This window comes from Vombatus ursinus, unplaced genomic scaffold (genome assembly GCF_900497805.2).
Source record: "Vombatus ursinus unplaced genomic scaffold, bare-nosed wombat genome assembly UNPS02014773.1, whole genome shotgun sequence".
Lineage (NCBI taxonomy): Eukaryota > Metazoa > Chordata > Mammalia > Diprotodontia > Vombatidae > Vombatus > Vombatus ursinus.
Window position 1 is genome coordinate 31185885 of NW_020954551.1, and position 23134 is coordinate 31209018.

The window sequence follows — 23134 nt, forward strand, 5'->3', positions numbered from 1 at the left end:
ATTTCACCTGTCTCCGCCTCTGTTTCCTCATCTATAAAATGGGGGTGTTTAAGGGATCAAATGAGATAATGTATGTCAAGTGCCTTTGAGATGTAGATGATAGGATAATAATCAAATTAGTAATAATTAATGATAATATGTAGCTATCCATATGCTAATCACTTCCTAGTTTTTTAGGACTTGCCAGAGTGTGTGTTCCACTGGCATTGGCATAAAGAATCTAGGGTCACCTCCTAGTAAGCCTTTAGCAGAGGACAAAGGAATGAGTGATGTGAAAAGGAAAGTCAGCTTTCTCTATTATTCAGTATCTTGTCAATTGGTGGTGTGTTGTTGTTTCGGTTTTGTTTTTTGTTTTTTGGTTTTTTTTGGATATGTGTGTATTATTATTTGTTTGTTCTTAAAGTGATCTGCACTTCTCTGCATCTTTGGTTCCATGAACAATCCATGTTTGTAATGATGACCCAGAGGTGGCACAAGGTCCTGAAGTATTTTATGAATCATCAATTCTGTCGATTGTAATTTCAGCAATTAGTGTATTTCTCTATTGTCATTCTGCCAAAAATGGTTTTCCCTTAGTAGTAACAGCTATTATACATTAAGGCACATAAAGCAATTTATAATGTTCTCTCACTGCTTCTTCAGTGAGGGAGATGCTTATATTATCTCCATTTTACAAATGAGGAAACTGAGACACTAGAAATCAAGTCTTCCTGACTCCAAGTCTACTCAATGGTGTAATTACTATTTCAGTAAACATTTACTTAACATCTGAAAAATGGCCAGTGGCACAATTGATAAAGTGCTAGGATTGAAGTCAAGGGGACCTGAGTTCAAATTCAGCCTCAGACAGGGACTAGCTGTTTGACCCTGGGCAAGTCATTGAACTCCCTGCCTCAGTTTTGTCATCTATAAAATGGAGATAATAATAGCATCTACCTTCTAGGGTTTTTGTGAGGATAAAATGCTATAATATTTGAAAAGTACCTGGCAAACCTTAAAGTGCTATATAAATGCAAGCTATTATTATTATTATTATTTAATTTACCTGCTTTGTTCAAGACGCTGTGCAAGATGCCCTATGACAATAAAAGGATTAAGAAGGCAAAATATTTTGCCTCAAGCAAATATGAGACAAAAAGTACCTTGTGTTGAGTACCATAGGAAAGGTACAGAGGCTTATGGATAACGAGGCATTTTCTAGAATATATGAATAATACTAGTCATTTATTTTTCAATCATCTTGAATACTGGCATTTTTAATAATATCCCTTTTTTACTGTTGGACAAAAATGGGAAAATTTCATTTTTTTTTCCCTTTGGTAGGTCTATGTGACACAAATATATAGATATTAACTAAAAACCTAAACCTACGATCTTTTTTTTTTCCTGCATGATACTGTAATTCATGTATATTGGAAATATTCAAGTATTTATGTTTATTTTTTCTTATTTAATTCAAATGTAGAGCACTTAGTTCAGTCACCTGTATGTTGTGTGTGCTTAATTAATATTTTTCTCTCATGTAATATAGACGAGACCATTAAATCTGTAGTAGAAGTGGAAAGGAAAAAAAAGTATTCTGATCGGAGTTATAGGTCTTTGTCTTAGACATGCTCCTATTTTCAGGTATGACTTAATATTAGGCCTTATGGTTTTTTTTTTTGTTTTGTTTGTTTTGTTTTGTTTGTTTTTTTTTTTTTTACAGTTGCTATTTTTGTAGCATGGGCAGCCAGGTGGCACAGTGGATAGAGCACTGGGCCTGGAGTCAGGAAGACTCATCTTCCTGAGTTCAAAACTGGCCTCACACAAATACTAGCTGTGTGACCCTGGGCAAGTCACTTAACCCTATTTGCCTCATCTGTAAAATAAGGTGGAAAAGGAAATGACAAATCACTCTAGAATTTTTGCCCAAAGAACCCGAACAGGGTCACGAAAAGTCAGACACAACTGAAATGATGAACACCAAGTATTTTAATGGCATAGTGAATTGAGGGCCAATCTCAGAGTCAGGAAGACCTGGTCTCAACTCTTGTCTGAGGCACGCCCATTCTGCCTGTATGACCATGGGCTACTCATTTAGCCTGCCAGTGCCTCCAGATACTCTCTTAGTGTGTAAGTTAACCTCACAGGTTCTTACCTGCATTAACAGAGGGACTTCTTCATCAAGATTCCCTTTATCAGAGAAATCACAAGCCTGGTACATTACCATCCCCTCCTATCCCATCCCATCTCATTCCAACCCATTTTTCTATAGCAATCATTAATTAAAAGTAAATACATTGAAATTTCAAAATAGCATTCTGAAAAAATGGAAAGCTGTCATTTTTCTCTCCATACACCTTTCATTGCATGTATTCCAAGTATATCCTCAAGCATATTTACTAAAATAAGTAAATCTCAAGTGAATTATTTGTCTTTTACCATTTACTACTGCCATTAAATTAAAAGGAATAGCATTTCCTGTAAATGTCCTTGCCTCCATTCAGTCTAATGTGTGAATAAATAGGTACCTCTCTTATTGACTTTATGAGTATAAGCTTTTGATCGATATGCTTGACTAATCCCAGCTGTCAGTCTAATGAATCTTATGAACCATAAAGACTCTGGGGTTAAAGAAGGCTTCATATTTTGAGTGGGAAGATTGTGTGAGGCCTTCCTTTTGGGGTTTTCCCTGTGTGAGAAGTTTTGGTGAAAACAAGATAATGATGAATGGGTAGGAGAGGATTTTTAAGGGGGAATAAGGATAAATAATTTCATTTGCTCAAGGGATGACCTGGATACTTAGGTGAATACCCTAGCTTTAGTAAGTGGGGTGAATGAAGAAATGACTTGGAGAATGAGGTATTATGGGATTTAAGTTTAAGAATAAAACCAATCGAGAAAAACAAAATTGGCAAGGTAACCACAGAATCCATAAGATGTTGTCCTTGAGCTCCATTGGTATCCAATCCAGCCCCTTTATTTTATGGATGAGAAAACTGAGATTTGGAGAGGTTTAAATGACTCACTTAAGGCTATACCATATTTTGTCTAAACATTGGATACTACAACAAAAGATGATTTTGTACCAGGAATAGATAGGAATCGCCAGGTTTATTACTTGTATAATGCAAACCTGATCTGATATGGAGATAGAAGCTCTGACAGCCCATGATGCTTCTCTTTTTATATAATGTGATAAAAAAAGGTTTTTTCCCACTTATTAATGTCCTCCATCTTCCCACTGTCTCTTGATAGTGGGCCTGGATTGATTTTTCACTCCTCAGTATGTCCATGGGTGGCCACTGCTAGATCACATCTTGTATGCAATGACTGACCATAGTTTCAGAGAACCAGTGATGAAGCATGCTGCCTATCTTTTTATACAAAGGTGATGGACTCAGTCTATAGAATAAACTTTTTTTAATATGACTAATGTGGAAATTTGTTTTACCTGATTATGAATATTTTAAAAGGGATATTTTCTTCTTTTTCTTGTGGGAATAGATGGGAAGGATATAAAATATATTTTTGTTTATTGAAAAAAAATTTAAAAAAGAGAGACTATAATTCTAATGAGGGAGAATGAACTCAGTAGGTCACAATCAGTAATTTACACCTCAGGTCAGTTTCCCCAGAAATGCCTCCATGTGAAAGGAAGATTTGAGAGGAAAGGATGGAGAATCAGGTACTTCTGAGGAAAGGGGTGGGGTGGGATTGGGTCTGGCCTTTATAGGTGGGATGAAGAGGGAGGGAGTAGGTGATAAGGAAGAAAGCCAGTGAATGTCAGAGATAAACTTTACCTTTTTCACAATTTTCCTTAAAATTCACTCTGCATGGACTCATCGGGATAGAGACCTAATCCCTGCCATTTAACATCATTCATATATATTGAAATTAATCATCAAAGAACACTGTCTGCCATTTTCTTTAAAAATTTCAGGAAGGAAAATGTACCTCTCTTTGGTTATCCTTCCTAGGACTTCCCACCCTTGGCATTCTTCCTGCCATCTGTCCCCTTTCATTGGAAATATCTTGGCTGAGATATATACCTAGCTTCAGCAATGATATAGCACTCAGAATACCTCTTACCTAACCATTGTTGCCTGAATGAAAATTGAAAAGGAAAAACAAAAAAATGGATCAAAAGCCAGGAAGTATTAGCAGGGAGCTGAGTTGCAGCCACCAAATGATAGCCAGATATTGGCATGCTGGGTATCACCTGTTGCTGCAATATTACGTTATCATCTGACGTGTGCCAAGCCTTGCCAATCTCTTTTTTATCCTCAGTGTTCATCTCCCCCCAGCTGGCCCTTTCTTTGCCTCAATCACAGCAGAAACAGAGAGCAACTGGTATTCAGTATTTCTTCATGCACTTGATTCTTTGGTCAAGTCCTTCTCTGTTTCTAGATAAATGTTTACGAGAAGGACTTAACCAAATGTTTAACTGGTAGATAAGGCGAATTTGAATTTCCAAGTAGTTTCTTCTAAAAAAAAATATTGCCATTAGTTAGCAGGTACCTGTAGATATCTTGTACTTCATGATTTTGAGTGTAAACCGTACTATCGTTTGCACAGTTTATTGAACCTGTAACTTAACACTACCTCCTCTAATTGTCTTCTGGCAGCAAATTGGACAACTGCTGAGAGCAGTGTTCAGACTCTTAGTGGTTGCAGTTGAGGATAGTCACAGTGACAGTACAAGCATATTCACAGAATCAGAGAACTTCAGAGTTGGAAGAGAAATCAGCACCCTCTCTAGTCCAACCTATCCATATGGGGGATGGGGGATTGGGATGGAGAAGCTTTCTACAACATACCCAAGAAGTAATTATCCAACCATTGTTTGAAGACCTCCAGGGAATGTAAAAGTCACTACCTCTAGAGGCAGCCCATTCTATTTTTGACAAGTTTCAGTTGTTAAAAAGTTTTATTTTTTAACCACACTTAAATCTACTTCTCTGCCTCTTCTACCCATGGCTCCTAGTCCTGTCCTCTGAAACTAAAACAGGAGAAAGCTAATTCTTCTTTAACCTGAAAGCCTTTAAACAACTTGAGATAGTACTCACAAACCCCTTCCTTTGCTTTGTATAAACATCCTCACTTACTTTGATAAATTATCAGGTGGTATAGAGGTGAATTCTTTCACAATCCTTGTTGCTTGCCTCTGGACATTTTCCAGTTTACATTCCTAAAAGTTTGTGTCCAGAATTGAACCTAATTCTTAAGATATGGTCTGACTAGAGTAGAATACAACAGGACTGTTTTTGTTGTTGGTGGTGGTGGTGGTGGTTTTGTTTTTTTGTTTTGTTTTGTTTTGTTTTGTTTTTGTTTTTGTTTTTTTCTGTAACACTGAAAGGAAAAATAAAGTATAGCCTTGAATTCTGCTGTAAGCCTGGAGGATGACTTGTGCAGTCCTGCTGCCGCAGCGTCGTGAGTATAGGGGGCAGGGATACTGAGTGATCACATTAGGGATTGTTAACCTTTTCTCTCAGAAGTTCATGGTGTTTTTACTCCATTGGGTTCTTGGTGTCCTAGATGGTACACAGCTGAAATTGCTTTATCTCCTGCACATAATTCTTATATTGTAGAGATTTGGATGATCAAGAGGATTGCAGAAGATATAATCCTCCATCTTGTTGTTCATGTGACCCTGAAATCTCATCAAGGATGTTTCCACACTTGTTTACACCTTCTCCTAATGATGTTTTTAGACATGAAAAAGTAGACATCTCTTTTGGTAGCTGCTGATGTCTTTCTGCTTGGTTGCCTTATCTTAGTAAAAGTCCTATCATTATTCTCTTCCAATTGATGAAATCTTCTTGTGTTTGACAGCACTTATATTGTTGGCCTATGAATGAGCTTAAAAGTTACACATCCTGTACTAATTGTTTATCTTCTATGTGATTTTCTCATAGAGGATGTTAATTCCTTAAGTCCAGTCTTTGCACTTAAATATTTGTGTTCTGTGAGTCTGCATATCTCACCTTACTTTCTCATCAAAGAGGAAAGGCATAGGCAATCAGACTTCTCCTGGCTATTTGTATTTTCCAAGAGGCCAACTAGGTCTGTATCTTTTTTAACCTAATTCTTGACAGGTATTAAAAGACTCTAGCCTAAGTCAGTGGAAAGAGAGAAGAAGGAGGACATGATTTGTTTCACTCAGGGATTGGAATAGTGATCTTTCTTTCTGCTAATTATTTATTAAAAGGGCCCACTGTGAATACCATTAAGTGGAAGTCTGGCTTCCCAAGCAATGCATGACTGTTCAGCATGATAGTCAAGAATATTTGATGAATTGCTTTCAATTAATTTGGAGTTGACTTTTGACATATATTCATATTTATGTCTGTGATAGAGCTAAATTCATTCATTGGCTGTATATAATTACTCTGTGCATCTTTATTTGAGCCTGGGTGCTGATTGACTTGTCCATGAGGCTAATACACTTTCCAAATTTTAGATACATTTTTAAAAGTTCATCAAGTATCTTTAAAATAGCGTCACCTCCATCCCAGGTTTCCCATGTCTTTCCTCTGATGCAGCCTCTTTTCCTGACTTCACCTTCTTAAATGCCATTTCCACATCTGTACATGGTTCATTGAAGTCCAAAGAGGGTAATTTCACTATTGCATCCAATAAGAATAGACCACTATAGAAACAGAAACGGATATGTTTCTTTTTACATTTGTTTATTCTTCTGCTTTTGGGATTATCTAACAAATGATATCAGGGCTTATGGGTTAGCAATGTTTCATGCCAGGCTGTGACAGTTGGGATTCTTCTCTATTGTTGTATACTGTTTGCTTGTCATCTCTCATTCTTCTCCATAATCAATGAATCCACAAGCATTTATTGAGTACCTACTGTGTGCCAGGCTTTATGCTTGGCACTGGGCGATGCACATTAGAAGGTGTAATAGTCTCTACTCCCAAGATGTTAATTCTGTCGAGGGAGACAACGTGTTTATATATCAGTATGTAGAATAAATACAAAGTAGTTTTGGGGGAGATAATCTTAGCAGAGAATAAGTAAAAGCTTCATGTAGAATGTAGAGATTGAGTTAAGCTTTGCAAAATTACTTGTGCTCTAAGCAGGAATTACCCTTGACTATCAGGTCTTTCTTCTATTTCCTGTTTCTCTTCCCACCCAGTGCTCTGCTACAGCTTCACATTGAGGTCACTACATATTAAAATTATTGACTTACATCATAATTATTCTGTCCTGCATAGACTTTGTCTATCTTCCTCTCTATAACAGATATTGACTCATTGCTTACGGTGATCACAAGTACTTAAAGGTGAGATGATTGAGCATTTAAAAAAAATGTACTATCTGAGGAAGGTGAAGCCAAAATGGCATATTAAAGGCAGGGACTTACCAGGGCTCTCCTCAATCCCCCACCCCCTAAAAACAACTTTAAAATAATGCCTCAAAATGAATTCTGGAGGGGCAGAACCAAACAAAGGATGGGGTGAAACAATTTTCCAGGCCAAAACAATTTAGAAGGTTGGCAGGAAAGATCTGTCTCACTGGGGTGATAATATAGGATAGTCTAGCATGGCCCAGGTCCAAGCAAGCCAGCAACAGTCCTTGAGGAATGACCAAATAGGCAGTGTCTGCTTCCAGCACCCTCAGCCTACAGGCAGTAAGGAGGTTGGACAACTGGCCAGGGGATTCCAGGGGACCATTTGCTGGTACTATGAGTATGATTCTATTGCATTGCCAATATGTGGTTCTAGGTCATAGTCCCAGGGTGAGGAGAAGCAATAGCACACTAGAAAGTGTGGCTGCAGGGGAACAGGGACCCTGCTCAAAGTTCTAGGGTGGAAAAGAGTGCTTGTGGTTGCTCACAGGCCAGAACTCAGGCCAGGAGAGTAGTGACTAAATCTCTCCTTATATCATATCATGTTAGAAGAATTGAAAACCTACAGACCACCCAGAACTAGCTCTGAAAAGAGCAAGATGAAAAAGCCTGAAGCATGAGATAGTGCCCCCTCTACTTTGGAGAGCAGAGCCCAACTTTAGCATTGAGTTAAGAGTCAAGAAATAGGTTGGAAAATGAGCAAATAATAAAATAAGAATCTGATCATAGAAAGTTACTATGGTGACAAGAAATATCAAAACACAAACTCAGAAGAAGACAACAAAGTCAAATCAGCTACATCCAAAGCCTAAAAAATAGGAATTGTTCTCAGGCCCAAAATAATCCCTGGAAGAACTCAAAAATGATTTTCAACATCAAATAAGAAAGGTAAAGGAAAAAATTGGAAAAAGAAATGAGATTGATGAGAGTGCAAGAAATTAATGAAAACAAGTCAACAGCTTGGTAAAGCAGAAACAAAATTATTGAAAAAAATAACACCATAAGAAAACAAACAAACAGAATAGGCCAAATAGTAAATGAAGCACAGAAATCCACTAAAGAGAAGAATTCCTCAAAAAGCAGAATTGGACAAATGGAAAAAGAACCTGGAAATCATATTTCAAGAGATTATCAAGGAAAACTATTCTGATATCCTAGAACCAGAGAGTAAAATAGAAATGGAAAGAATACATCAATCACCTCCTGAAAGAGATTACCCAAATGAAAACTCTTAGGAATATTATAGCCAACTCTCAGAGCTTCCAAATTAAAGAGATGATCTTTAAATCAATTCAAAGAATTCAAATTTTTGGAGCCAGGCAGGATCACAGAAGATTTAACAACTTCTATATTAAAGGATCACTTGAAATAGATATTCCAGAGGGCAAAGAAATTAGACTTACACCAAGTATCAACTATCCAGCAAAACTATGTATAATCTTTCAAGGGGAAATGAATATTTAATGAAATAGAGATCTTTCAAGCATTCCTGATGTAAAACCCAGAACTGAATGGAAAATTTGACTTTTAGATACAAGACTCAAGAGAAGAATAAAAAAGGTAAACAGGAAAGAGAAATCATAAGGGATTCAATAAGGTTAAACTATTTGCATTCCTACATGGGAAGATGATTCTTGTAACTCCTAAGAACTTTATCATTGTTAGGGCAGTCAGAAGGAGTATGTATAAAGAGAACTGGAGTGTTTGATGGGATGATATTTAAAAAAATAAAGAGGTGAGAGTGATGCACTAAGAGAAGGGGGAAGGGAAAAGTAGAATGGGGTAAGTTGTTTAACATAGAAGAGCCATGAAAGAGCTTTTGCAGTAGAGGGGATGATGGGCAGTCATGCTTGAACCTTAGTCTCATCAGAATTGACTCAAAAAGGGGCAACTAGGTGGCGCGGTGGATAGAGCACCAGCCCTGGAGTCAGGAGGACCTGAGTTCAAATCCAGTCTCAAACCAAACACTTGACACTCACTAGCTGTGTGACCCTGGGCCAATCACTTAACCCCAGTTGCCTTAAAAAAAAAAAAGAATTGACTCAAAGAGAAAAAAATATACACACTTAGTTCAGTATAGGAATCTATCTTACCTTACAGGGAAGTAGGAGGGGAAGGTTACAGGAGAAAGTGGGGGTGCTAGAAGGGAAGGTGTATTTGGGGAAGTGGTAGTCAGAAGTAAAATTTTTTGAGGAGGAACAGGGTGAAAGGAGAGAGAGGATAGAATAAATGGGCAGGGATAGGATGGAGGGAAATACACACTAGTGATAGCTGTAAAAAATTCTCTAATACAGGCTTCATGTCACAAATAGAGAATTGCATTAAATTTGTAAGAATACAAGTAATTTCTCAAGTGATAAATGATCAAAGGATATGAACAGGCAGTTTTCATATGAAGAAATCAAAGCTAGCTATAGTCATATGAAAAAATGCTCCAAATCACTATTGCTTAGAGAAATGCAAATTAAAATAATTCTGAGTTACCATCTCACACCTATCAGATTGGCTAATATGATAGAAAAAGAAAATGACAAATGTTGAAGGGGATGTGGGACAATTGGGACACCAAAGCACTGTTGGTGGAGTTGTGAACTGATCCAACCATTCTGGAAAGCAATTTGTAATTATGCCCAAAAAGTTATTACATTGTGCATACCATTTGACTAAAATGCCACAACTAGTTTTCATCCCAGTACTCATTAGTGTGAAATCAGTAAAAACTTGTGGACTTGTGTCTATTCTGAAAATATTAAGGTCCACTCTGTATGAAATAAATAAGGATGAAGATTTCTAATAATAATAGCTAGCTAGCTAGCATTTATATAGTGTTTAAGATTAGCAAATTGTTACACAAATATTATATCTTATTTTATCCTCGTAGCAACCCTAGAAAGTAGATGCTATTATTATCCCCGTATTACAGACAAGGAAACTGAAACCTAGAGAGGTTAAGTGATTAGCTCAGAGTCACACAGTTAGGAACTATCTGGTCAGATTTAAATTCAGATCTTCTTGCCTCCAGGCCAAGTCTTTCTTCACTAGCTTCCATAAATTAGAATGAAACCTACCTTTCTCCTTGCTAGGCAGCACAATGTGATGTGAAAGCCCAGTGACAAACTAGTTGTTTGTCCTTCATCCTCGAAGAGGATCATGACATCAGGAAGGTGATGCCATGACATGCAAGTGAATTGGATTTAAGTGAGGGAGGGCTGTGCAAAGTCACCAACCCCACTTTCTCCTCTGGAGCTGTCTGTGCCTAGTAGCCAGTTATAGGTCAGGGCAACTGGAGATAGCCCTGGAGGCCTTGGCTTGGAAGGCTTTGGAAAGCCTTGGCCTTTTCAAGCTAAGGTCTTTAACAGGTCTCAGTTTAACTGAGACAATGCCCATTCAGTGATTAAGGCTAAATAAGAAATGAGGCAAAGAATACCCTCTTTTACCTAGTGACCAAACAACAACAACAATATAACGACAACAACAACATTGTCAATGCCACTCCAAGTCCCCAGCTGTAAAGCAATTGGGACATCCAACTTTTCTGTAAATTCTCTGAATAAGACTTGTAGCTCACCTCCATCAAACTTTCATATTGCTTTCTCACTGACAAGCAGTCCTTGCCATTAAGTGACAGGACAAGATTCCCAAGGTCCTGACTCTTAAACACATCTTTCAAACCCTGGAGGTTGCATCAAGAATCTATTTATGTTTGTCTATGGCAGCCCACAAAAATTATGACTCTGTCATGTCTTATTGCTCGCACAGAACATTTGTCTAACTAGCATTACTGTTCTGCCAAATGCTATTTTGTGAATACTGATTCATCAGATTTACCTCCTTTGTGAAAAGAAGGAACCAGACATTTAGAAATCCATCATTCCATGAAGGAACAATTTGACTTCCAGAAATTTGTTTTCTCTCTGAGATGACAGAGAATGAATAAATGGGTGACATCTTTTTTGTTTGTAGTAATGAGGCATTGTGTCACACTCTTAGTGTTTTCAAGTCTCACAATAAAAGAACTAGACTATGAAGCTGAGTTCCTATCAGCCAATTTCCAATATATAAAGATATTGCAGCTAAAGGACAGCACTGATTAATGGTCATAGTTAGAGGGAGCACTGAGAATGTCCACGAATTTTGTTTCTGTTTGCATAGCTGTTCTCATAGCTAATAATTTAATTAGGATGATCTTCCACAAAGAGTCCATTAAAATCAATTAATAAATGATAGTCCCTTTATGTTTTGCCAGAAAATAATAAATTTTCCAAGTCTTTTTTTTTCCAACTGGGGAACTGAGTTTCCAGAATCCATTCACTTTCTAACAGCTCTAAGCAGGATGGAGGCATATGCTGAAACAGATCATTAGGAGAAGCAGAGGCAAAGTCTAAGCATTTACTTTCTAATTATTCTTTCTTGTACTAGACCTTAATTATAATATTCATTCATTCATTTATTTTAATTTTTTACAGGAATATTATTGGCTACTATATCAGTCAATGTCAGATATGTGAATACTGAGGTATTCTATTGAAAACAGTAATGCCTATTTGGCATTTATGGAGATTTCTACATAAATGACATTTACAGACAAGTGAAGATTACCCTTTTACACACATGTGTATACATATGTATACACACGCAAACACACATATGCTCTCTATATACATATAGTATATGCACATATACATATACATACATATTTGCATTATACACACATATATATATAATTTAGCCAGTTTTTGCTAGCAATTTTTACAAGGATGTGTATTAGTTATCATTAATAGAAGATATTGACTATTCTTTATGAATCATCATTGTGAAATCCCATAGTTGCATGGGAAATGTGAGCCTTTCTGTTATTGTGTGTGACTCTTCATGACCCTGTTTGCTTTTTTTTTTTTTTTGGCAAAAATACTGGAATGGTTTGCTATTTCCTTCTTTAGGTCATTTTACAAATGAGGAACTGAGGCAAACTGGATTAAATGACTTGCCCAGGGTCACAAAGCTAATAAGTGTATAAGGACAGATTTGAATTTAGGAAGATAAGTCTATTCACTCTATTCACTGCACCACTCAGCTGCCCACATAAGACTTTTAGTTACTACTTTTGTCTTTTCCTTTGATGTCAAGTTGTCAACTGTTACATCAGTTTTTCATAATATGGCTATCTCTAATAAGTGTTTTTTTCATCCTTGTCACAGTTTGCTATTTCTTTAGTGATGTGTTGCAAGAATTGAATTATTTTAATTCAATTCAACTTAACTTAGTACAACAAATACAAATACTTTAATAATAATGTCAACATCAACATCCAGCATTTACATCCCAAGTATCTGTGATCTGTGATTTCCTTGATTTGGGAATGCCCTCCATCAATGCAGTTCACAACTCATCTGTGGCTTAATAGATGAGTCTTATATACATAAACATACTACTGCAGACTACACATAGACTACACATACACATGTAATACAGGTGTGTGTATTTACACATGTGTTTGTATATTTGCATACATGTAATGATGATTATTTAAATATTGCTTTAAGATTTACAAGGTGCTGTCCAAATGTTATCTCATTTTATTTTCACTCACCCTGAGAAATAATGACCTGGGACAGGATATTATTATTCCCATTTTACACATGAAGAAACTGAGACATACAGAAATTGACTTGCCCAGCTTATATATAATACATCTAAGTGTTTTATATATTAATATATATGTTGATAGTCATCTAAAATTGGTTTATACTTCTAAAAATAATTTTAAAAGAATAAACATTTTAAAAGCATTCTATATATTTTTAAATATTCAAAATGAACAGAAATATATAAATAGAAATAAATTATACTAAAGTTTAAAAGGGTAGTATACTCACTTCTTCAAAGGTTTTTGTTTTTGGATTGTTTTCCTTTTAGTCCTTTTAAAGACGTATCACACAGAAATATTCTACATGGAAATGTTGTCTACCATCTATCTATCTATGTGTTTGTGTGTGTGTGTGTGTATATATATACATACATGCACACATATATGTGTTTACAGACATACACAGACATATATAGTTAATGTATGAATTTGGCAAATATTATTCTGAATTGTTAAGTGCCATTTATAAAGTCAGTGCCATGTGTTGTGGGATCTGGGTTCATTTCCTGCCTTTTCCTCTGATGCATGATTTAACCTTGCTGAGCTCTGGCTTCTTCATCCATAAAACGATGGGGTTGAGTTGGATGCTTTCTTTAAGTCCATGATACTATGATCTATCTATCCATCTATCCATCTATCTATCTCTCTATCTATCCATCCACCCATCCATCCATCCACCCACCCACCCATCCATCCATCCATCTATATCTATCTATCTATCTATCTATCTATCTATCTCATATCTACTTTCCCTGGTGGATACACAGGGTCACTTGAGCAGTATGTGGCAGGGCTGTAATTTGAATCTCGATCTTCCTGTTCCAAGTACAGAGCTCTTTCCATTATCATGTTGACTCTGGGGCTCTGCCATGCTAAATGTTTGAGTCCCCAACCTTATAATACAGACAGGCTTCAAGGGAGAGGGGAAGCCTGGGATGGTGTTCTGTTGCATTTGTGACAAAGATTTACACAGTCCAGTCCTTTCAGGATTTTCTATGCCCAGAGGCTTTGGATAGCAAGGCTAATTACCCATGAATCTTCACTAGACTTTTGAAAACCCAAGGGAAATGAACAAATAGAAATAAATGGAATGGTGCCCTGGAACAACAGCCTTTCCACTGCAACAAAATCTTTCCCATTTCCCTCTTTTTCCTCCATGTACTGAAAGGTTCAATAGAGGCAACATGGTGAGGGATCCTTTCTTATCCCTATCAGTGGGAGCCTGCATCTCTCTACTTAAATGTTTCCCTTGACAACACCTTCAAGCACTGTAAAAAGGCTGATGAACCCCTCGGGGGTATGGACTGCAGCAGCTGTCTTCCCTGCTATGCTCGTAACAGTGGGACTTCAGTCACCCCTTCCAGCTTCTCTCTCTAGTTATTCTGGGTGTACCTCTAAAAGCCATGAAGTTTGAATGCTCTAAACATACCTTTTTACTTCTCTGAAAAGGAAGGTTAGACATAAAACGAAATCACCATATGTCACCCCAAATGCCATTTATCAGACTTTGGACACAGGAATTAATTAAAAGCTATTCATTAAGTGCTTACTTTGTACCAGGCACTTAACAATGGGAATACAATTGTAAAACCTAAAAGATAATATTTACCTTCAAGAAGCCTGTGTCCATGGGTAGATAGATAATGAGAATAAATGACACATATCAGGTTTTCAGGCTTGTAAATCACTACATACATTATTTGAGACTCATAAAAACCCTGTGAGATTAACACTATACCACAGGTATTATTATCTCCATTTTGTGACTGAGGAAACTGAGGCTGGGAGAGGTTAAGTAACTTATTCAGTGTCCCAAAGCTAACTAATGTCTGCAGTATGATTTCAAGCCAAGTCGTCCTGACTCCTGCTGCCTCTGGATCTTTTCATCATTGCTACACTCGAACAAGTTGTTTACCACATCCAGTGACATACAAATGTCACATTCTTGTATATAATTCACCAAGTGAGTGAAATTGGCATAGAAGATTCACAGCCCTCCCCTGAGCCCAAATAATCTGTTTGCTGTCACCATGAAAAGTGTACACATTCCTCCAACTGTGCCTTTGTTCTTGCCATTTGGCCCACCTGAAATGTCCTTCCTTTTCTTTCTATAGCTGTCTTGCCTTTTCTTTCATGTCAGCTTCACCTTTCTCCATGAAGCTACACCATTCAAACCTGTGATGAGCACTCACTTCAGAACTTCAGATACCAGGCTGAATCTGTTGTTGGTATCACTCAGCTGACACTTAGCATATGCCACCTTATCTCTCACAGTTTTTGTTCTTTGACCTGGCTCCTAGAAATCTGGAACCAATCTTTGTAACTATAATGTTTTACACACTAGTGTAAGCATAGGGACATGTGATTTCATTGGCATAGGAAATTTCCCAGTGAGCAAGCTCCCTCTACTCATGCAGTTGGCACCTGATCTGTATGTTATAGCCTTAGTGAGTGGGCTACAGCACTGAGAGGTTACATGCCTTACCCAGGGTCACACACTCGTGTATCAGTTTTGGGACTTGAACCTATGTCTTCCTGGCTGCCATGACAACTCTCTATATACTGTAGCATGCAGCTGCCTCTCATCTTACAAACAGGATTTTCTACCTATCTTCTTCCTTCCTTCCTTCCTTCCTTCCTTCCTTCCTCACCAATAAGGAGAGAGTTCTATACCAGCTTTGGTACTGGAACTTCATAAGAACTTAAGGAAAACATAATATCCAGGCAGATGAGGTTGTCAAAACTATTAGTGACTGCTGATTGGTCAAGAAGACAGAGACAAGGTCATTGGATTTATCATATAAAAGACTTAATAGCCTTAGAAAGGCAATTTCTTTTGAATGGTGGAGTCAAAAACCAGATTGCACAGACTAGAAGTGAGTAGAATAAAGAGGCCTGATTAGAAATGACCTTCCTTCTCCAACCATCACCACCCTCCATACTCTCATCATGGTGACTGATTTAAAGTTACTGTAACCATAGATATTTTGTGTACTCCTGTATGGGAAGGCACCATAGTGGTTGCTGGGAATACACTAGCAAAAATGATTTTTTTTTCATTTGAAGGAGTTTGCTTTCTCCTGGGGAGATATGACATATACAGTAATAAGGACAACAAAAGAAAAATTGAGGAGGAAAAAAGCATGAAGAAGTGCAAGCAGACACGTGGATAAAGATGTAGGAAGGTTTTGGTACCTAAGCTGGGGCTGAACCTTGAAATCTAAGAGGGGGAAAGGTAGAGGGACATTTCAGACATGGGGATAGATAGCTTGTGAAAATCACAGATATAGGAGCTGGAGGGGTGAATTAAGGAAAGAGCTACTGTTCAGCCTGACTGGAACAGAGTTTGTGAAGGGCAGTAGTATGAAATTAGGCTGGCACTATAGGACGGAGTCAGATAGTGACTGGCCTTAAACAAGGCAGTACCAGAACCTGCTTCACAGACTATGTGATAAATAATCTACAGATCTTTCCAATATTCTTTTGTTTTCTTCCATTAGAGTCTCCAGAGTAATTTTCTATAGGTAACCTAACAGACTAACTCTCTTGTGGCCTGAAGTACTAAATTACTTTCATATTTAATACTTTGAACTTGAGAATGGTAGAACATGGGGAAAAAAAGTTTATTGAATCAGTTCCAAAAGCCTTTCTCAAAAGAGGCTGTGAAGCTAAATGTTCTTTTTCAAAAAAAGAATTAAATTGTCAATGGTAGAATATCAAACTCTTTAACATAATCTAACCTGTATACTTAAAATCAGTGTATTCCTGACCCATGAATCAGATTCCTATAAACCAACCAGCCAATGTTATCGATTAAGCACTTATAAGAACACTGTATTACCCTTCATTTCACTTATTCTCTGCATCAATTATAAACATTTTCTTTTGGGTTCTCCACCTTTGTCCCTCCCTACTCAATGGGTCTGGTATCATCATTATTCTTGTCCTACCTGATACTTACAGCCTTTTATCTGTTTCTGACCCTAATATCCTGTATTTTAACCCCACTCGGTTATATGTTGTGATTACACATGTATGACTAGTATTTTAACAGGGAATAATTCTTTCCTTGTCCAGTGGCTTTCCTTGATGCAATTCAATAGACTAGAAGAGTCTACTGGTGTCTAGAACAACAGAATTTCCGATATGGAAACGATCTAAGTAGCCATTCACTCCACCCATACCTGAGTCATACAATATGTCATACAAGGCAAGTAGTCATTGAGCTTTTGAGGATATCTATATCAGCCCTTTGCACTTTACATGGCTCTAATTATTCGACAGTAGTTTCCTTATAGCTATCCTAAATTTGTCCCCTTTTCATTTTCACCCAATTCTCCTAGTTCTGCCATCTGAGGTCAAACAGAATATGTCTAATCCCCCCTCTGATTGACAGGTCTTTGAATAACACAAGTCTTTGCAGGATATTCTGCTTTTAGTCCTTAAATTCCCAAATGCTTTATCAATTAGTATTTTTTCTTTCTATTATGTATCAATCTACTTTCCCTTGTTGTCTTCCTTCCTTCTTTGCTTCCTTCCTTCCTCCAACGTTTGTTGAGTGTTTCCAGAACACTGTGGATTTCACTATCGCTATAATAGATATTGGGATAGACACTAAAGAACATATAAAGAAAATATAACATATTTTCTATCTCTGACACTCTAGTTGAGGTGATATTCCATGTACACATATGAAATAAGCTAATTAGCAATACAAAAGTTCAGAGATTGGAAATATCCTTGTAGTTAGGAGCAATTGTGAAAGGTCTTGTATATGAGGCAGGAATAGGTTGGAGCTTAAAAATCAATGGGATAAATCTTTCTTAGTTTCCACTGCTTTGAGATGCAAAGATATCATTCTATCCTATTAACTTTTTTTTCAGCTCTGGATAAAAGAAAGTTTTTTTTTTCTTATTTGATCATGTTTTCTCATGTAAGTCACTCTTGGTTATTCTTAGTGATAGGACTGGTGACCCTTTCATTCAATCCATTTGTTGCTAACATTGGTCTTATATTCCAGAGGAAAGCATGTCCTGTGGGACAGTTTTATCTCAGCTTTTTCAAATACTAAAATGGATGTGTGACCTCAAATGATGCAAATCAGAAGTCCTCCATGGCTGCTTTTTCTCTGTTACTATTTTCCATGGCTTCCAACATGTTGGCCCTGGGGGAATGAGGGAGGAATCCACCCAACTTTATGGGAGCCTTCCTCAATATATCTTGACATTGAGAATCTATCAATAGAGCTCATGAGCTATCTTCTTCTGGTTATCCCTCCCTCTTCCTTTGTGACCATCTCATCTTTTAAAGTCTTATATTTCTCTAATCCCATCATTTGCATGGGTTCAGTGGTCTTTTTTTTTTGTATTGTGTTGCAACCTGCTGGGGCAGGCAGCTAAGTGGTACAGTGGAGAAAGCACAGGGCTGGGAACTAAGAAGACTCATCCTCTGGAGTTCATATCTGGCCTTAGACACTAGCTGTAATCCTGGGCAAGTCAGTTAATCCTTTTTGCCTCAGTTCCTATTCTGTAAAATGAGCTAAAGAAGTAAATGGCAAATCACTGATACCTTTGCAAAAAAAAATCCCAACAAAGTGGAATCAAGAAGAGTCACACAGAATTGAAATGACTGAACAACAACAAAAAAGTAGGCTGCTTATACCTACCATGCACCTGTCCATTGCCATTTTAGTGGTAATATTTTTTCAACTTTTGGGGATTGTACTGCTTCGTGATTCACAACCATACAATAGCACTGGTATAAGCTGATATTAAAGAAATGGCCTTCTGTTCCTGAGAGAAGTTTTAGCATGTTAAAAATATTTGTGCAATTTCCCAAAATTAGTTGATTTTTTCCTTCTCTTTCTGTTTTATTTGGGACTAAACTTGCTCATTTTGCATATTTTTACAGGCTATATTTACTGTTGCATGATCTCTATATGTTACCAATCTAACTTATTACAATAATAAAGTAGACATTCAAGCTCTTGGTTTTTCCTGAATGGATGGCCACAGCAAACTCTTTTGAGTTGTTATTGACCTTGTCCATGAGGTTCTTCAGTGTTCCTGGGGTTGATGCAAACAATTAATATGTTATTTTTGAAAAATAATATCTAGAAGACATCACCATCTATTCCAAATCCTTCTTCAATTTGTACTCAGTGGTATAATTCACCCATGACAATGGAGACCACCTTGAATGAGGATAATTGTTATACCTGTTTTATGTCTTGATGTTTATGAGCACAGGGATATTTATCAAGGTTATCTCTCTTGTTAAATCTTTTAAGGACTCTTGAATATATTTCAAGTATTCATAGGATATAGTTCTTTATGTAAAATAGTTTTTAAAAAACTATACTTTTCTCTGTTTTCCTCTACTGAATAAAATATTTTAAAGTTTAGAAAACAACAATCATTGTGCAATCTTATATACTTTTACATTCCTCAGTCAAATACATATTAGTAAAGATATATTCTGCTGTAGAATATCACTTATGAAAGCCTGTCTGTTCTCTACTGATATCTTCATCAACAATGCTCTAAATATATGTATAGATTGTTCTCATACAATTTTATATAGGGAAGAAGATATGTATAGAAGTCAGTAAAAATGGGTATTGGAGGTCAGTAGTTATTGCTTATTACTCAGGCATCTTGTTTTAGTATTAATAAAGTATGAGTCTGTTCTCGTCCCTGAAAAGTGCTCATCCATTGTTAGTTTCAACCACTACTTCTTTACAATTATTCTTCAATCTATGTCTCTTGAACTACTTCTTGAGTTTTTGCTAGAGGATATCTACATATAAATGTCTAAGTATGACCTCATATCTGTAAATATCAGACTCAAAATCTCTAATACTTAACTAATAATCATTGCACCCAAATGACGTTACTAGTTTTCTGGTTTTTCTCTTCCTTTAGGCACCTAATGAATTGATCTCATAGTGCCTTTATAATTTTATCACCCTTAGCATGGATCATCTCTATTGTGACTGCTTTTTCCATCTTTTTCAATCTTGAATTACCATTTCTATCTCATCTATAAATATACCCTGGAGTATGATGTTAGAGTCCAAGTGTAATGTTTCCACTTTTCTTGATGGTGAAAGGAATTTGTTATAATTCTTTTCAGATCTTTTTTTTTCTTTTTTCTTCTATTTACTGTCTCCCCTTCCATTTAATGCTCAAACACCCTTGGGGTGACTTTGCTTCATGATGCTTCTTGATAAGTTTCATTTGAACTGGTTTTACCCTCCATTACTTCTCTCCATTCAGTGAAGCAGGACTGTTAATAATCTATCTTCCTTCTCTTGAAGATTTTACAAATGAGTTTATACTTTAAACAAGTATTGCTCTTAGCTGCTTTATCTCCCTCCTTATATTTGCTGGAAGAGGTGTTTTTGACCCTTCTTTGTTCTTGTTGTGGTAATTGATTTATAATGGTTAAACCTTTGTATGAAATTCTTATCATTGGAGTCTATGGAATTATTTTTTTCTATCCACATATTGTTTTTAATCATTTTTAACTTATTTAAATAGGTCAGGGTGGATTTCATTTATTTGAACTCTAAATATTGCCCTTATTTTTCTCTCATCCTTTTATAATAACTTTGATATATGCTCTAACAAATTGGTGGTCTGAATGTATGCAAACAATTGATTCATATATGATTGCCCTATATGTCATATTTATTAAAAATAATTTTATTGATTGTAATGTTAGTATTTGAAATATCTAATGATTTTTATTCTTTTGTTAAAGAAAGCAACCACGGCATATTGTTGTGAGGCTTCTATGTTGTCTACAAGTTTTTGATTTCTCATTTCTTCTTTCTCACTCATATTTACTCATGTAGTTCCCATTACATTTTCTTCCTTTTGGGTATAAGTCATCAAATATATATGTTGATTTAATTTGATGAGTCTTATTGAATTCTTTGTTGAATTTCTGTACCTCTTAATCTATAGCATATGTTGATAAACAGGGCATAATTATTTTCGTGGTGGTCTTTTCGCACATACTTATTGTGAGTATTGTAATATTAGATGATCAAATGTACCATGAAATCATGTTTTTTGCTGCCTTTAGGTATGTGATGAACCATCTCCACCAATTCCTTTATGTGCTTCTTCAGGAAGAATCTGAGCCATCTTTCTATTTAGCAGTGACCTCCTACTGTCTTTTAGATCTCCCTTATACTGTGAGGAATTATAGGATTCAGTTATTTCAGAAGAATGTCCATTTCTGGTCACTGAACAAGAAACTCACATTTAGGGATATGTTTTTAGATTGTAGAAAACCAGTAATTCTTGGAATGTTCTGCACTCCCTTTTTGCCTCTCTGTCATTGTTATAACTGAGGCAAAAGGGGGACTATGTAAGGCAAATAATTCATTACAAAGTGGCTAATCTAGTGATTATGAGTCTTTCCCAATTTGGCATTGTACTTTTGAGGAATTGATTGATGTCTTTGGATATTTGAATCACTATTTACATGGAAGATGGGTTAGATTTGATGTGTTTGGCCTCAGAGAGCAGAAGTAGGAGCAATAGGGAAAGTTGGAAAGGGGCAAATTTAGACTTAGTGTTGCATAATACTTTCTAAGAATATGATCTATCATAAAGTCAAACGGTATTACTCAGAAGGCAGTGGTTTTTCTCTTGTTGGAGGTCTTCTAACAAATATTGGGTGATTTCTTCTTGGATATTATGTAGAGGAGAATCTTTTCTTCCAATATAGATTAAATGTGATGGCCAAAGAAGTCTCTAACAACTCCAAATTTCTCTGATTCTGTGATTTTGTTTATTGGAAAGCATCCATTAGACTTACCTTGTGAGTTCAAACCATTTCTTCAGGATGAAAAAAAAATCATACTAAGTGTAAGATGATTAAAAAAAGTTTTGTGGTTCTAGTGCCTAACACATAATAGGTACTCAATAAGTGATTATTGATAGATTAAGATAGTGAAAATGGGAAAGAACAGAAATAAAAGAATTTTAGGGAAATTGCAAAAGAAAAAAAAATAGTAGAATTTTGTTATTGATGAAGCATCAGGGACAAAGAAGAAAACAAAAATTACACTAGGGTTCAGAGTCTGGGAAGCCAGAAAACTAATAGTGCCATTTGGGTGCAATGATAATTAGTTAAGTCTTAGAGATTTTGAGTCTGATAATTACAGAGATGAGGTCATATTTGGATATTTATGTGTAGATATCCTCTAAGTAGCAAAAATTCAGGGAGTAGATCAGGAGATATAGATTGAGGAATAATTGTAAAGAAATGGTAGTTGAAAGTGACAATGAATGAACACTCTTCGGGATAAGAACAGAGAATAAAAGAGAATCTTTGGAAATATCTACTTTAGAAGGCTAGAGAAGATTAAATATCTAAAGCCAAAGCCAAAGCAGAATCAGAAACTGTCGCAGAAATCAAGAGATAAATTTCCAAAAAGATATGGGTAATCAATGATGTTAGATCCAGCACAAAGGTGAGGGAGGAGGAAGACTGATAAAAGACTATTTGAATTGTTTAGTATGATATCAATGAAAGTCTTTGGCAAGTTTTAATATAGAAGTGGTCAACATGCTGATTTGTATTTGCTGGACTGTAAGTATTTTTTACAAGGGACAGCTTCTACTCTATGTCTGTGGATGGTGGAAGATAAGAGAATGGTGATGTATAGCCCCCCAAAAGAGGATCAGTTAAGGGTTTTAAAAATGTATAGAAGAAAAATTGCTTAAAGGAACATAATGAACAGTTTTGTTATGAAAGAAAGAGAGACAGAGAGATACAGAGAGTGAGAGGGAGAGAGGGAGAGAGAGAGAGAGAGAGAGAGAGAGAGAGAGAGAGAGAGAGAGAGAGAGAGGCAGAGAGAGAGAGAGAGAGAGAGAGAGAGGCAGAGAGAGATCCTTAAAAAATTAAAACTTCACATCTGAGTTCAGACAGGCCATGAAAAATTTTAAATATCTACTCTGAGCCAGAAACTGTTAAGCACTGGGGTTAAAAAGGAAGACAAAAGAGAATCTCAACTCTCAAGGAGCTAACAGTATAATAGGGGAGACAAAATGCAAACAATCGAGATAGACTAGATAGATAGATAGATAGATAGATAGATAGATAGATAGATAGATAGATAGATA

The 23134-nt window shown here is 36.4% G+C and overlaps 1 protein-coding gene across 1 annotated transcript in view; it reads left to right on the top strand.

Moving 5' to 3' along the window:
• Positions 1-23134, top strand: part of GRM7 (glutamate metabotropic receptor 7) — a 989789-nt gene that overhangs the window by 605915 nt on the left and 360740 nt on the right. The window lies entirely within an intron of this gene.